This window comes from Chiloscyllium plagiosum, unplaced genomic scaffold, assembly GCF_037043375.1.
Source record: "Chiloscyllium plagiosum isolate Xiang-an unplaced genomic scaffold, Cpla_swu_hap1 HiC_scaffold_12, whole genome shotgun sequence".
NCBI classification, from domain to species: domain Eukaryota; kingdom Metazoa; phylum Chordata; class Chondrichthyes; order Orectolobiformes; family Hemiscylliidae; genus Chiloscyllium; species Chiloscyllium plagiosum.
The window spans coordinates 84,573,563-84,586,153 of NW_028270150.1; the positions used below are offsets into that span (position 1 = coordinate 84,573,563).

The window sequence follows — 12,591 nt, forward strand, 5'->3', positions numbered from 1 at the left end:
TTAAACAAACATTTCTCATTAGGCAGTGCCGATTAAAGGAAATTATTGCTTGTTAAACACCTTATTAGTGATACAACTCGTCACATTAATATTCAGCTTTCCATCTTACTAAATGTGCCAAACAAGTCATCGAGAACTATCAACATGGAAGTCAGAGCAGGTACCTGGCAACTTTAGCTCACCACTAGCTCCAAAGGATCTTCATGTTGGACACTGGGCACAATTTCTCATTGGGGCACACTCCATTGGGTGCCAGCCTCATGCATCCCATATATCCAACATGTGCCAGCCTCTGTGAGCTCTCCCCAACCCACTTACAGGATGCTTCTGCACCTCAATATGGTACCTCGAGCTGTCCCAGTAACTCTCACTGTATCCCTGCAGCAAGGACACTGGGCACTCAAGGACACACACACCCAGCTCATGGACTGGACCAGGCTGTATCTCCGGGCCCCTCGCTCTCCGTCACAATGCCCACTCACTCTGATGCTCACATGAATATTTTAAAGAATTTTTTAAAAAATTGTTTAAATTAAGCTGCTGAATGGTTGTGAAAGTCCAAGGGGCTCCCTTATCTGGGCTGGCCTTTTCCCACACTTGACTGCCTTTTAAATTGGTCCAGCAAGGTGCTTAGTTGTATCCCAGATAGGTAATAGGGATGGCCAATAAAGGTCAGCCTTGCCAGTGAACCCAGATCCCAGGCTCACTTTTAAAGTACCTCTTAGTATGCAATCCTTGAGGGGAAACTCCACTGGGAGCTTCTTTGTTCTTGAGAGACCTGTTCCTTCATCGCATTTAGCTTCAACAATGGTGCAATTAATAATGAGACCAACAGTGGCTCCGCAGACAGTTATAATTAAGCAACAGCCGCAATGGAGTGTAACTCAGATGGCAAGGATGTAATTACTGCCTGAACTGGATGTACATGACAGTAATGCTCTGTCCTCAAGGCTGCTCTGTGCATTGACTGTGTGATACTTCACTCAATTATATGAAGATGTAAATTACTATTACAGCTGAACACCCCCCAGTGCTTACCTACAGGTGACTGAGTGAGCAGAGGAAACAACCACTTCAAAATGACAAATGCACAACTTTATTTAAGGGGGAATAATAAATTATTTTATTGCCTGCAAGCAGCATCATGCACTTCCTGTAGCACAACATGCTATAGCGTGTTCCTAAACTAAGGAAGCTTCCCTTGAATGGCGCTTCCAGAAATGTCAGAACATAGGAACAGGAGAAGGCAATGCAGCCCCTTGAGCCTGCTCAGCCATTCGATTAAATAATGGCTGATCTGTGTTTGTCTGTAGTTCCAGTTACCCATCTTTGCCCCCAGTGTCCCTCAGTGTCCTTCCCCAATCGCTCAACTGCAGTCTGTGAAACTCCAACTGATCCCCCAGCATTTTGAGAAGGAGATCGCCAGATTTCTGCTACCCTCGAGTGAGACGGGACCTCCTGGCTTCCCTCTGGAGAAAGGACTGGTTCTAATTTACAGATTATGTGCCATTGCTGGAGTTTGTTTAGTATCTGCCCTGTGGAATCCTTTTAGGATTTTAAATACCTGATTTGAGCTATTCCTCAATCTTGTAATCCCAAAGGAATACAAGAGCTGTGTAACTTGTTATTGCAATTTAACCCCCTGATTCCCAGCATCACTCAGAGAACCATATCACTCCCATCTGAAATCCTGTCCTTTCTGTACTTCAGATAACATGATAGAAGAGGCCAGGACTCTGAAATGCCACCATCCTTAAGCTTCCGAACTATAAAAGGTATTCTAGTTTATGATCTGTGTAAACAATTACAGATGCACTGCATATCTTGCACTCAATATACTTTTCCTCGCCAAACTGCCGAGCTGTAACCATGCTCATGAATAGTAAAATATTTATAGGAGATAATCCATAAAGCATCTACTTAACACTTTTGCTGACCTATTAACTTATATTCATAGGAAACAGAGTAAACAACATAAAAGATCATTACCCTTCTTTTGTACAGTGTCTCTCACGTCCTCTTGAAAAGCCTATATGTCAAGGAGAAAAGGCATCGCTTCCTCTGATTAAACTGTTGGATCTTCATCACTCATCGTGCTATAAAAAGGGCAGAAGAGGTCTTGGTTTAATATGGAGTCATAGAGTCAAACAGCATAGAAACAGACCCTTTGGTCCAACCAGTCCATGCCAACCACGTTCCCAACTAATCTAGCGCCACCTGCCTGTGGTTAGCCCATAGCCCTCCAAAACTTTCCAAATATCTATCAAATGTTGTACATGCACCCGCACCCATCGTTTCCTCTGGCTGTTCATTCGACACACATGCCACTGTCTGTGTAAAAGGTTGTCCCTCGTGTCCTCTTTACATTTTTCTCCTTTCACCTTAAAAATCTGCCTCCTAGTTTTGAACTTGCCACTTTGGGAAAAGACCTTTGCTATTTACCTTATCTATGCCCCTCATGATTTTAGAAACTTGGATAATTCTGATCTAAAAGACAGTCGTTCAGATGGTGCAGCAGCTGCCTCAGTCTTGAACCAAAGATCCAAGTCTCAAGGTGGTGCTCAAACCCACAATCTTCTGACCCAAAGCTGAAAGCTACCTCAAAGCCAGGGCTGATGCCCCTACAGTGTGCTCTGCCACTCATTTAGATCATAACTGATTTATAGGACCCCTTAAGTGCAGAAAGAAGCTATTCAGTTCATCAAGTCTCAGCAACCCTCTGTGAAGTAGCCCACTCAGACATAGACCCCCACCCTATCCATGTAACCCTGCATTCCCCATGGCTAACTCATCTAATCTACACGCCCCTGGACACTATGGACAATTTAGCATGGCCAATCCACCTAACCTGCATATCTTTGGACAGTGGCAGGAAACCGGAGCACCTGGAGGAAACCCATACAAACACAGGGAGAATGTAGTGTGAGAGATCTAAAGCATTGGGTTTAGGCTCCAGACTCTAAGAGGGGTGGGTTCAAGTAACAGTCTGACAGCACATTACACCGACTGTGGTTTGGGTGACTTCAGTTTAAAGGGGTGGCACGGTGCCTCAGTGGTTAGCACTGCTGCCTCACAGCACCAGGGACCTGGGTTCGATTCCAATCCTGTCCACAGTCTGTGTGGAGTTTGCACATTCGCCCCGTGAGTTCCCTCCTGCAGTCCAAAGATGTGCAGGTAAGGTGGATTGGCCATTGGGGATGCAGGCTTACAGGGAAAGGGTGGGGGTGCTGTTCAGAGGGTCAGTGTGGACTCTGCACTGTAGGAATTGTACAAAATGTACCACATAGACAATGGCCTGACAGTAGAATTGAACCTTGGGTTCCTGGTGCTATGAGGCTGCAGTGCTAACCACTGAGCCACCGTGCTATCCCCCCTCCCCCCACCCACCACACACACACACACAATATATGGCTCTACAAGTTAGGAGCTGAAACATTTAACATGGTCATGGTTGAATCGATTGTGCCCTTAACTCCACTTCCCCACCAACGCTCTCAGACCCTCTGAGAGAGAAAAGAAAAATTCTCCTCCTCTCTGTAAACATTTAATCTGTGTCTTCTAATTCCAGTTTCTCCGACAAGGGGAAACATCTTTTAGCACCTATCCTGTCAGTAATCCCAAGATCTGATTTTTTAAATGCTAGGTCTGCATTTATTTCCCATCCCTAACTGTGCAGTTATGAATGAACCACTTGGCTGCAGGTCTGGAGTCCCAAGTAGACCGGACATGGTGGTGATGGCAAATTTCCTTCCTGAAACAGCGTTAGTGAAACAGATGACAATCAAGAGTGGTTATATGGTCGCCATTAGGGCTAGCTTCCATTTTTGTGACGAAACCACCTCTCATTCCAATGGATACTGGCCCAACCTTTCCTCATAATGTAAACTGCTCAACCCAGGAATCAGTCAAATGAATTTTCTCTGGACTCTTCCTTGTGTCCATACTAAATTAAGGAGACCAAAAATGTACATTAATCCAAAGGTGGTCTTCACTAACTGAAGCAAACTACTCTTACTTATGTATTACCATTCCCTTTGCTGTAAAAACACCTTACATTTGACTTACTTGTCACTTGCTGTCGCTGCATGCTAATGTACTGAAATTCATCTACCAGGACACTCAGATCCCTCTGCATTCTCCCTCCAGTTAAAGAGTATATGCTGCATTTTAATCTTCCTGCCAAAGTGGAAGTTCACATTTACCTGCAATCTGCTTCATGAGCCAATGTTTTGCCCTCCCAATTAAAGCCTATGTTTATCCTTTTCCCTTATCTTGTTGGATGTCCCCTTCATAACCTTCCTGTGAGCACTTTGCTGATCTGCTGCCAGAGTTTCTCCAGTAGATCAGGAGAATCCCTAAAAAAATTCCTGGCTAGTGCCTCAAATTCCTCACCTTCCCAGAGTTCCTTTGCTGTTCAGCAGCCTTAAGCTCTGTATCTGGCAGTGACCAACAACTGGAGCAAAATGATTAGATTAGATTAGATTACTTACAGTGTGGAAACAGGCCCTTCGGCCCAACAAGTCCACACCGACCCGCCGAAGCACACCCACCCAGACCCATTCCCCTACATTTACCCCTGCACCTAACACTACAGGCAATTTAGCGTGGCCAATTCACCTGACCTGCACATTTTTGGAGTGTGGGAGGAAACCGGAGCACCCGGAGGAAACCCACGCAGACACGGGGAGAATGTGCAAACTCCACACAGTCGGTCGCCTGAGGCGGGAATTGAACCCGGATCTCTGGCGCTGTGAGGCAGCAGTGCTAACCACTGTGCCACCGTGCCGCCCACAATGGTAGCCCTGGCAGCTGCTCGGAGCCCAGGTATCCCTTCCTTCCACTTGGCTCCTGATCAGCATCAACTGGCTTCAGTCGTAAACCTGGAGAACTGTTCCTGAGCAACCTTTGAAAATTTAGCAACTTCAGACCATAGCTGCTTCCTTCATTTTGCTACAGGTTTTACTCCAATCACTCTTCACTGCATTCCCATCCATGTTGCAAGAGGTTTTATTTCCTTGTTGTTTTTTGCAATTCTTTATTATGACTATCTTTTCATATCATGAAGCACTTGTGTCTACCTGGTTCAATTTGCTTTTTAGTAACCCTGTTCTCAAACATAATCTTCCTGCCAAAGTGGAGCTTTGACAAAGGGTCAGTTAGACTCAAAACGTCAACTCTTTTCTCTCCTTACGGATGCTGCCAGACCTGCTGAGATTTTCCAGCATTTTCTCTTTTGGTCTGAAACGTTTAAGCTCGTTGACAATTAATGTATAATTGGAGTGAGAATTATCAAATCTGACCCTCTACATTTCCTTTTGTATACAGTCATAGAGATGTACAACATGGAAACAGACCCTTCAGTCCATCTCATCCATGCTAACCAAATATCCCAAATTAACAAGTCCCATTTGCCAGCACTTGGCCCATATCCATCTAAACCTTCTCTTTGCTACCTTCTCCCCAGCCCCACCCACCTCCCATTTATCTCTCCACCCCAGAGGCTCCCTGCCTTCATTCCTGATGAAAGGCTTTTGCCCGAAACATCGATTTTCCTGCTCCTCAGATGCTGCCTGACCTGCCCGAGTTGTTCTAATCTCGACTCTGATTTCCAGCATCTGCAGTCCTCACTTTTGCCTCCCTCTAATCCCTTCCTATTCATATACCCATCCAGATGCCTTTTAAATGCTGTAATTGTACCAGCCTCCACTACTTCCTCTGGCAGCTCGTTCCATACACATAGCACCCTCTGCGTGAAAAAGGTGCCCTTTAAGTCCTTCTTAAATCATCCCCTCTCACCCTAAACCAATGCCCTCTAGTTTTGGACTCCTCCACCCCAGGGAAAAAACTTTGTCTGTTCACGTTATCCATCGTGATTTTTAACAACCTCGATAAGGTCCCCCCTTTTAGATGCTGATGGGTTTATTGTATATTTCTAGCAGCTCCTGGTAACATCAGTCAATAGATGCATCCTAGTGCTGTGCTCAGCAATTATTATAAACATTAGATCTGTTGCATGCATCTCAGAAGTCATTAACAGTCTTTTGTTTCTTGGTATTGATGAGATGGCAGGCTAGATATCAAGCCCTTGTTATTGGAAGTGAATGGTAGCTCCCTTTATATTCAAAGGCATGACAGCAACGAGAAGCTGGACCTTCAAGGACAAATTCTGGCTTAAATTTGGGAATAGGCACATGGCTTTATGTTTCTCACTTCGGTAGGCAAGGCTGCCGGAACGCTTCCGCCGGAATTTTATACTCAGGAGGGAAACCTTCGGACAACCCCTTGATTTGCAACAGCCCCATCGTAGCTCAGGGACAGGCAGGAGTGGGGTGGGCAGGGAAGATGGTGCGGAGTGGATGGGTAGAAGAGTTGCATGAGGGAGCAGACAGTACAGGAATGGGTAAAGGGGGAGCTTCTAGGACTGGATGGTGTGGCGAGGGTATGAGGGGAGGATGAAAAGAGGAAAGGGGGAAGGGGAGAAGGTTATAGGGAGAGGGAAGGGGATGATAAAGACAAGAGGGGAGGATTGAAGGGAAAAGGTGGATGAAGATGGACGGTAAGATGGAGATGAAGGTGATAGGCAGGAGGAGGGTGAAGGTGTGGAGACGAGAATTGGAAGAGAAGAATGGAAGAAATTATATGAAGATGATGGAGCAAGGATGGAGGTGGAAATGGAGATTACTGGAATGATGGAGTGGCGGGAAAGATGAAAGGGGGTCAGTGTGCTTGAATCCATGTCCTTCCCATGCCCACAGCTGATCCAATCCCACAAACAGGCACCAGCCTCATTTCTGTAACTAAATGTTTTAGACATTTTACGCAGCCTTAGATTCATTCAGCACAGAAACAGACCCTTCAGTCCAACTCATCCATGCCAACCAAACTTCCTGAAATAAGGAGAGAGGGAGAATCACGGAATCTCATTTCAGAAGATGAATTCTCATCCCCTTTGAATTCAGTTAGACTGCAGCTGTTAAAAGGTTAATTCTACAGAGTTTGTACCAGATAATTGAAATGTCATTGACTTTAACAAACTTTTCCTATGAAGATTTTTCTTGGAACACAGTCTGTGTATTTTTTTAGTTTCAGAACTTGGGTGATTGTAATTATTTTGGCACATCCCATTTTTAATTTCACCGATCCTGTGGTTAATCCATAGCCAAAATACTGACAGCTCCAGTCTGGAAACTCTTTCACAGCTGACTCGATCCCACATCAAACCCGTCGAGTTTTCTCAGCCAGCTAACTGTCAGGAAGATCATCTTGGATGCCAGCAAAGAATTGTTAATGACCTAATGCAGAAATAATTGCCAGTCCCATCTCAGAAACATATATGGAGGATGCTGTGCAGAATAAGACCAAAGATATTCACAGTTGCAGCTGACTGGATCAAAACAGCATTTATCTCAACCCAGCGACCTGGCAAAGATATAAAAAGTCAGCTAAATGTGAGGTGTTGCATTTTGGCAAGACAATCCAGGGCAGGACTTATGCAGTTAATGGTAAGGCCTTGGAGAGTGTTAGATTCTGGATCAATGGTGCTGGAAGAACACAGCAATTCAGGCAGCATCGAGGAGCTTCAGCAAAATCGACGTTTCGGGCAAAAGCCCTTCAGCAGGAATAAAGGCAGAGAGCCTGAAGCGTGGAGAGATAAGCTAGAGGAGGGTGGGGGTGGGGAGAGAATAGCAGAGAGTACAATGGGTGAGTGGGGGAGGAGATGAAGGTGATAGGTCAGGGAGGAGAGGGTGGAGTGGATAGGTGGAAAAGGAGCTAGGCAGGTCGGACAAGTCCGGACAAGTCAAGGGGACTGGAACTTTGAAACTAGGATGAGGTGGGGGAAGGGGAAATGAGGAAGCTGTTGAAGTCCACATTGATGCCCTGGGGTTGAAGTGTTCTGAGGTGGAAGATGAGGCGTTCATCCTCCAGGCGTCTGGTGGTGAGGGAGTGGCGGTGAAGGAGGCCCAGGACCTCCATGTCCTCGGCAGAGTGGGAGGGGGAGTTGAAATGTTGGGCCACGGGGCGGTTTGGTTGATTGGTGCGGGTGTCTCGGAGATGTTCCCTAAAGCGCTCTGCTAGGAGGTGCCCAGTCTCCCCAATGTAGAGGAGACCGCATCGGGAGCAACAGATACAATAAATGATATTAGTGGATGTGCAGGTAAAACTTTGGATGTGGAAGGCTCCTTTAGGGCCTTGGATAGAGGTGAGGGAGGAGGTGTGGGCACAGATTTTACAGTTCCTGCGGTGGCAGGGGAAAGTGCCAGGATGTGAGGGTGGGTCGTAGGGGGGCGTGGACCTGACCAGGTAGTCACGGAGGGAACGGTCTTTGCGGAAGGCGGAGAGGGGTGGGGAGGGAAATATATCCCTGGTGGTGGGGTCTGTTTGGAGGTGGCGGATGATTTGGTTTATGCGGAGATTTGTAGGGTGGAAGGTAAGCACCAGGGGAGTTCTGTCCTTGTTATGGTTGGAGGGGTGGGGTCTGAGGGCGGAGGTGCGGGATGTGGATGAGATGCGTTGGAGGGCATCTTTAACCACGTGGGAAGGGAAATTGCGGTCTCTAAAGAAGGAGGCCACCTGGTGTGTTCTATGGTGGAACTGGTCCTCCTGGGAGCAGATATGGCGGAGGCGGAGGAATTGGGAATACGGGATGGCATTTTTGCAAGAGATAGGGTGGGAAGAGGTGTAATCCAGGTATCTGTGGGAGTCGGTGGGTTTGTAAAAAATGTCATCCGCCGACATTTCCGCCACCTCCAAACAGACCCCACCACCAGGGATATATTTCCCTCCCCACCCTTTCCGCCTTCCGCAAAGACCGTTCCCTCCGTGACTACCTGGTCCGATCCACGCCCCCCTACGACCCACCCTCCCATCCTGGCACTTTCCCCTGCCACCGCAGGAACTGTAAAACCTGTGCCCACACCTCCTCCTTCACCTCTATCCAAGGCCCTAAAGGAGCCTTCCACATCCATCAAAGTTTTACCTGCACATCCATTAATATCATTTATTGTATCCGTTGCTCCCGATGCGGTCTCCTCTACATTGGGGAGACTGGGCGCCTCCTAGCAGAGTGATTTAGGGAACATCTCCGAGACACCCGCACCAATCAACCAAACCGCCCCGTGGCCCAACATTTCAACTCCCCCTCCCACTCTGCTGAGGACATGGAGGTCCTGGGCCTCCTTCACCGCCACTCCCTCACCACCAGATGCCTGGAGGAAGAATGCCTCATCTTCCGCCTCGGAACACTTCAACCCCAGGGCATCAATGTGGACTTCAACAGCTTCCTCATTTCCCCTTCCCCCACCTCATCCTAGTTTCAAAGTTCCAGTCCCCTTGACTTGTCCGGACTTGTCCGACCTGCCTAGTTCCTTTTCCACCTATCCACTCCACCCTCTCCTCCCTGACCTATCACCTTCATCTCCTCCCCCACTCACCCATTGTACTCTCTGCTACTCTCTCCCCACCCCCACCCTCCCCTAGCTTATCTCTCCACGCTTCAGGCTCTCTGCCTTTATTCCTGCTGAAGGGCTTTTACCCGAAACGTCGATTTTGCTGAAGCTCCTCGATGCTGCCTGAACTGCTGTGCTCTTCCAGCACCATTGATCCAGAATCTGGTTTCCAGCATCTGCAGTCATTGTTTTTACCTTGGAGAGTGTTGTCAAACAGAGAGACCTAGGAGTTCAGGTGCATAGAAAGTGGGGTTGCAGGTAGACAGGGTGGTAAAGAAAGCATTTGGCACACTTGTCTTTTAAATTACTTACTTACAGTGTGGAAACAGGCCCTTCGGCCCAACAAGTCGACACCGGCCCTCCAAAGAGCAACCCACCCTGACCCCATTCCCCTACATTTACCCCTTCACCTCACACTACGGGCAATTTAGCATGGCCAATTCACCTAACCTGCACATCTTTGGATTGTGGGAGGAAACTGGAGCACCCGGAGGAAACCCACGCAGTCACGGGGAGAATGTGCAAACTCCACACAGACAGTCACCTGAGATGGTCTTCATTGAGTATAGGAGTTGGGACGTAATGTTATGGCTGTACAAGACATTGGTAAGGCCATTTTTGGAGTACTGTGTACAATTCTGGTCGCTCTTTTATAGGAAGGATGATGTTAAACTGGAAAGGGTGTAAAAAGAATTTACAGGTATGTCACCAAGACCAGAGGGTTGGAGTTATAAGGTGAGGCTGGATAGGTTGGTACTTTTTTTTCCTGGAATGTAAGAGGCTGACAGGTGACCTTATCGAGATTTATACAATCCTGATGGTCATGAGGTGGATAGCCAAATCTCTGGGATAGAGGAATCCAACACTAGAGGGCATGGTTTAAGGTGAGAGGGGAAACATATAAAAGGGAGGGGCAGCTTTTCTACCAGAGGGTGGAATGAGCTATCTGAGGAAGTGGTGGATGCTGGTACAATTACAGAATTTAAAAGATATTTGGATGGGTATATGAATAGGAAAGGTTTAGAGGGATATGGGCAAAATGCAGACCAATGGGCCTGGATTAGTTTAGGATACATGGATGAGCAGGACCAAAGGGCCTGTTTCTGTGGTGTATGACTCCATGGCTCTATTGTAGCCTTGGGTTTCCAGCCTTGGGAGGAAGAACTCCCATTTTTAAAGTGGCTTTTAAGAAATCCTGAAGAATTTTGAAGTGAATAATACTTTAGTCACTATTGTAGGAAACACAGCAGTTATTTGCTCCTGGTAACTTCCCATAACCTTGCTATACTGACCAGACAAGGCATGACATTGGGTGACAGATAAAAATGACCAGGACACTGGAGGGAGAGCTTTGTCTTCTTCGAGACAGCGCTGATGGACCTTTTTAAATTAGGTTCTCTACAGTGTGGAAACAGGCTCTTCAGCCCAACAAGTCCACACCAACCCTCCGATGAGTAACCCACCCAGATCCATTTCCCTCTGACTAATGCACCTAACACTATGGGCAATTTAGCATGGCCAATTCACCTGACCTGCACATCTTTGGATTGTGGGAGGAAACCGGAGCACCCGGAGGAAACCCACACAGACACGGGGAAAATGTGCAAACTCCACACAGACAGTCGCCCGAGGCTGGAATCGAACCTGGGTCCCTGGTGCTGTGAGGCAGCAGTGCTAACCACTGAGTCACTGTGACGCCGTAAATTGTTTTAACTTTAAACTGAGAGAGAGGGTGATGGGGCCTGTGTTTCCATCTCCTTAGCTTCTCTGACAGTGCAGCATTCCCTCAGAGCTGGAGTGGAGGGGCTAACGTACTCACGTTTCTGAAGAGAGGAGCGTGGGAGCTTAAGCCATCAAAAGGTGTCTGTGGCAACACCGTGGGGCGCAGGAGGCAGGAGCAGTGGTTTTGTGCGCACCCCAGGGGTTGGCGCTAGGGGCAGCGTGCCATGCCTGAGAAAGGGTCACGTTGTTTATATCCACTGAGCTGCATTGGCTGCAACAGGTTGTGGTAGGTCCAGCACCGAGGGTCAGACTCAGCGCAGGTCAGGCAAGCTGGGAATGCTGAACACCAGCCTGGGCTTTAGACCCAACCCCTAGGGCAGAGACACAACTGCAGGTTCCAAAGAAGCAGGCAGGGACTGAGAGGCGAAGGGTATGACTGGCGATTTAATGAAAGGAGTTACCATAACCTAGCGCCGTTGCTGTGTGGACAAATACTCCAATACTGAGCTCAAACCCCCGCTGTGGCACTTTGTAAACGATAATTCGGCTTGCTTTTTAAAGAAAACCTGCACTATGTCAGTTTCCTCCTCCGTTCTTAATGGCCGTTCGCTGCTTTTAAACAGGGCCTCCGGAGATTGGGTGAATTCAGTGAAAAATATGGATTCCGTCAGACAGCGTGCACCCACTGAAAGGGGAGTCAAAAGTCAATGATCCTCTTTCTTCTCACGCCATTGGATAAATGACCAGAAAATAATCCAATGCATAACAGCGTCTTCAAAAAATGCTTTTCAGAAGGTCCAGCCTCGAAGGCAGAATAATTATTAAGTGAGGTATTGCAGGAGGTAAAAGGATTCAGTACAGCCTCAAGGTTAAAGGTATCCAGTATCACAGAAATACATTTAACACTTCATACAGCATTTAAACCCAAACCTCACTTACAGGCCACTTAAAGTAACTGCCTATTCATACAGAGTAAGTGAAAAATATAATCTGTACTGAGAATGAAAACACAACATACAGGCCTGCGGCACCTCACAGGTAGAGTTCCAGTCATAAAGACCTTAATGGTTCAGACACGAAATAGAAAACGATTCATTTCACGGCAATGTCTCAGGGATAATCGCTCACACAATAGCCAAGCTGAACAATCAACAACATCGTCACAGAATTCCTCTCCTATACAGTCTCACTCAACCGTGCCGCAGCGATGGGCTGACGCTGGGACAGAGGCTCCAATCCCACTCCACATATTCGGGCAGCATTACAGTGCAGTATTGAGGGAGCACCTAACTGTCCCAGTGCAGCGTTACAGTGCAGTACTGAGGGAGCACCTAACTGTCCCAGTGCAGCGTTACAGTGCAGTACTGAGGGAGCACCTAACTGTCCCAGTGCAGCGTTACAGTGCAGTACTGAGGGAGCACCA

The 12,591-nt window shown here is 47.4% G+C and overlaps 1 long non-coding RNA gene across 3 annotated transcripts in view; it reads right to left on the bottom strand.

The window, feature by feature from the left end:
* LOC122555538 (uncharacterized) overlaps window positions 1–12,388 on the bottom strand; it is a 66,656-nt gene extending 54,268 nt beyond the window's left edge. For 2 of the 3 annotated variants that reach the window (XR_006313289.2, XR_015758923.1), the window contains exons 1-2: window positions 12,187–12,388; window positions 1,990–2,096 (exon numbers count right to left, since the gene is read on the bottom strand). This is a non-coding gene — a long non-coding RNA (uncharacterized LOC122555538). The remainder of the gene's footprint in view (window positions 1–1,989; window positions 2,097–12,186) is intronic. The other variant, XR_015758922.1, reaches the window with a different exon arrangement.
* Between the last annotated feature and the right edge of the window lie 203 nt (window positions 12,389–12,591).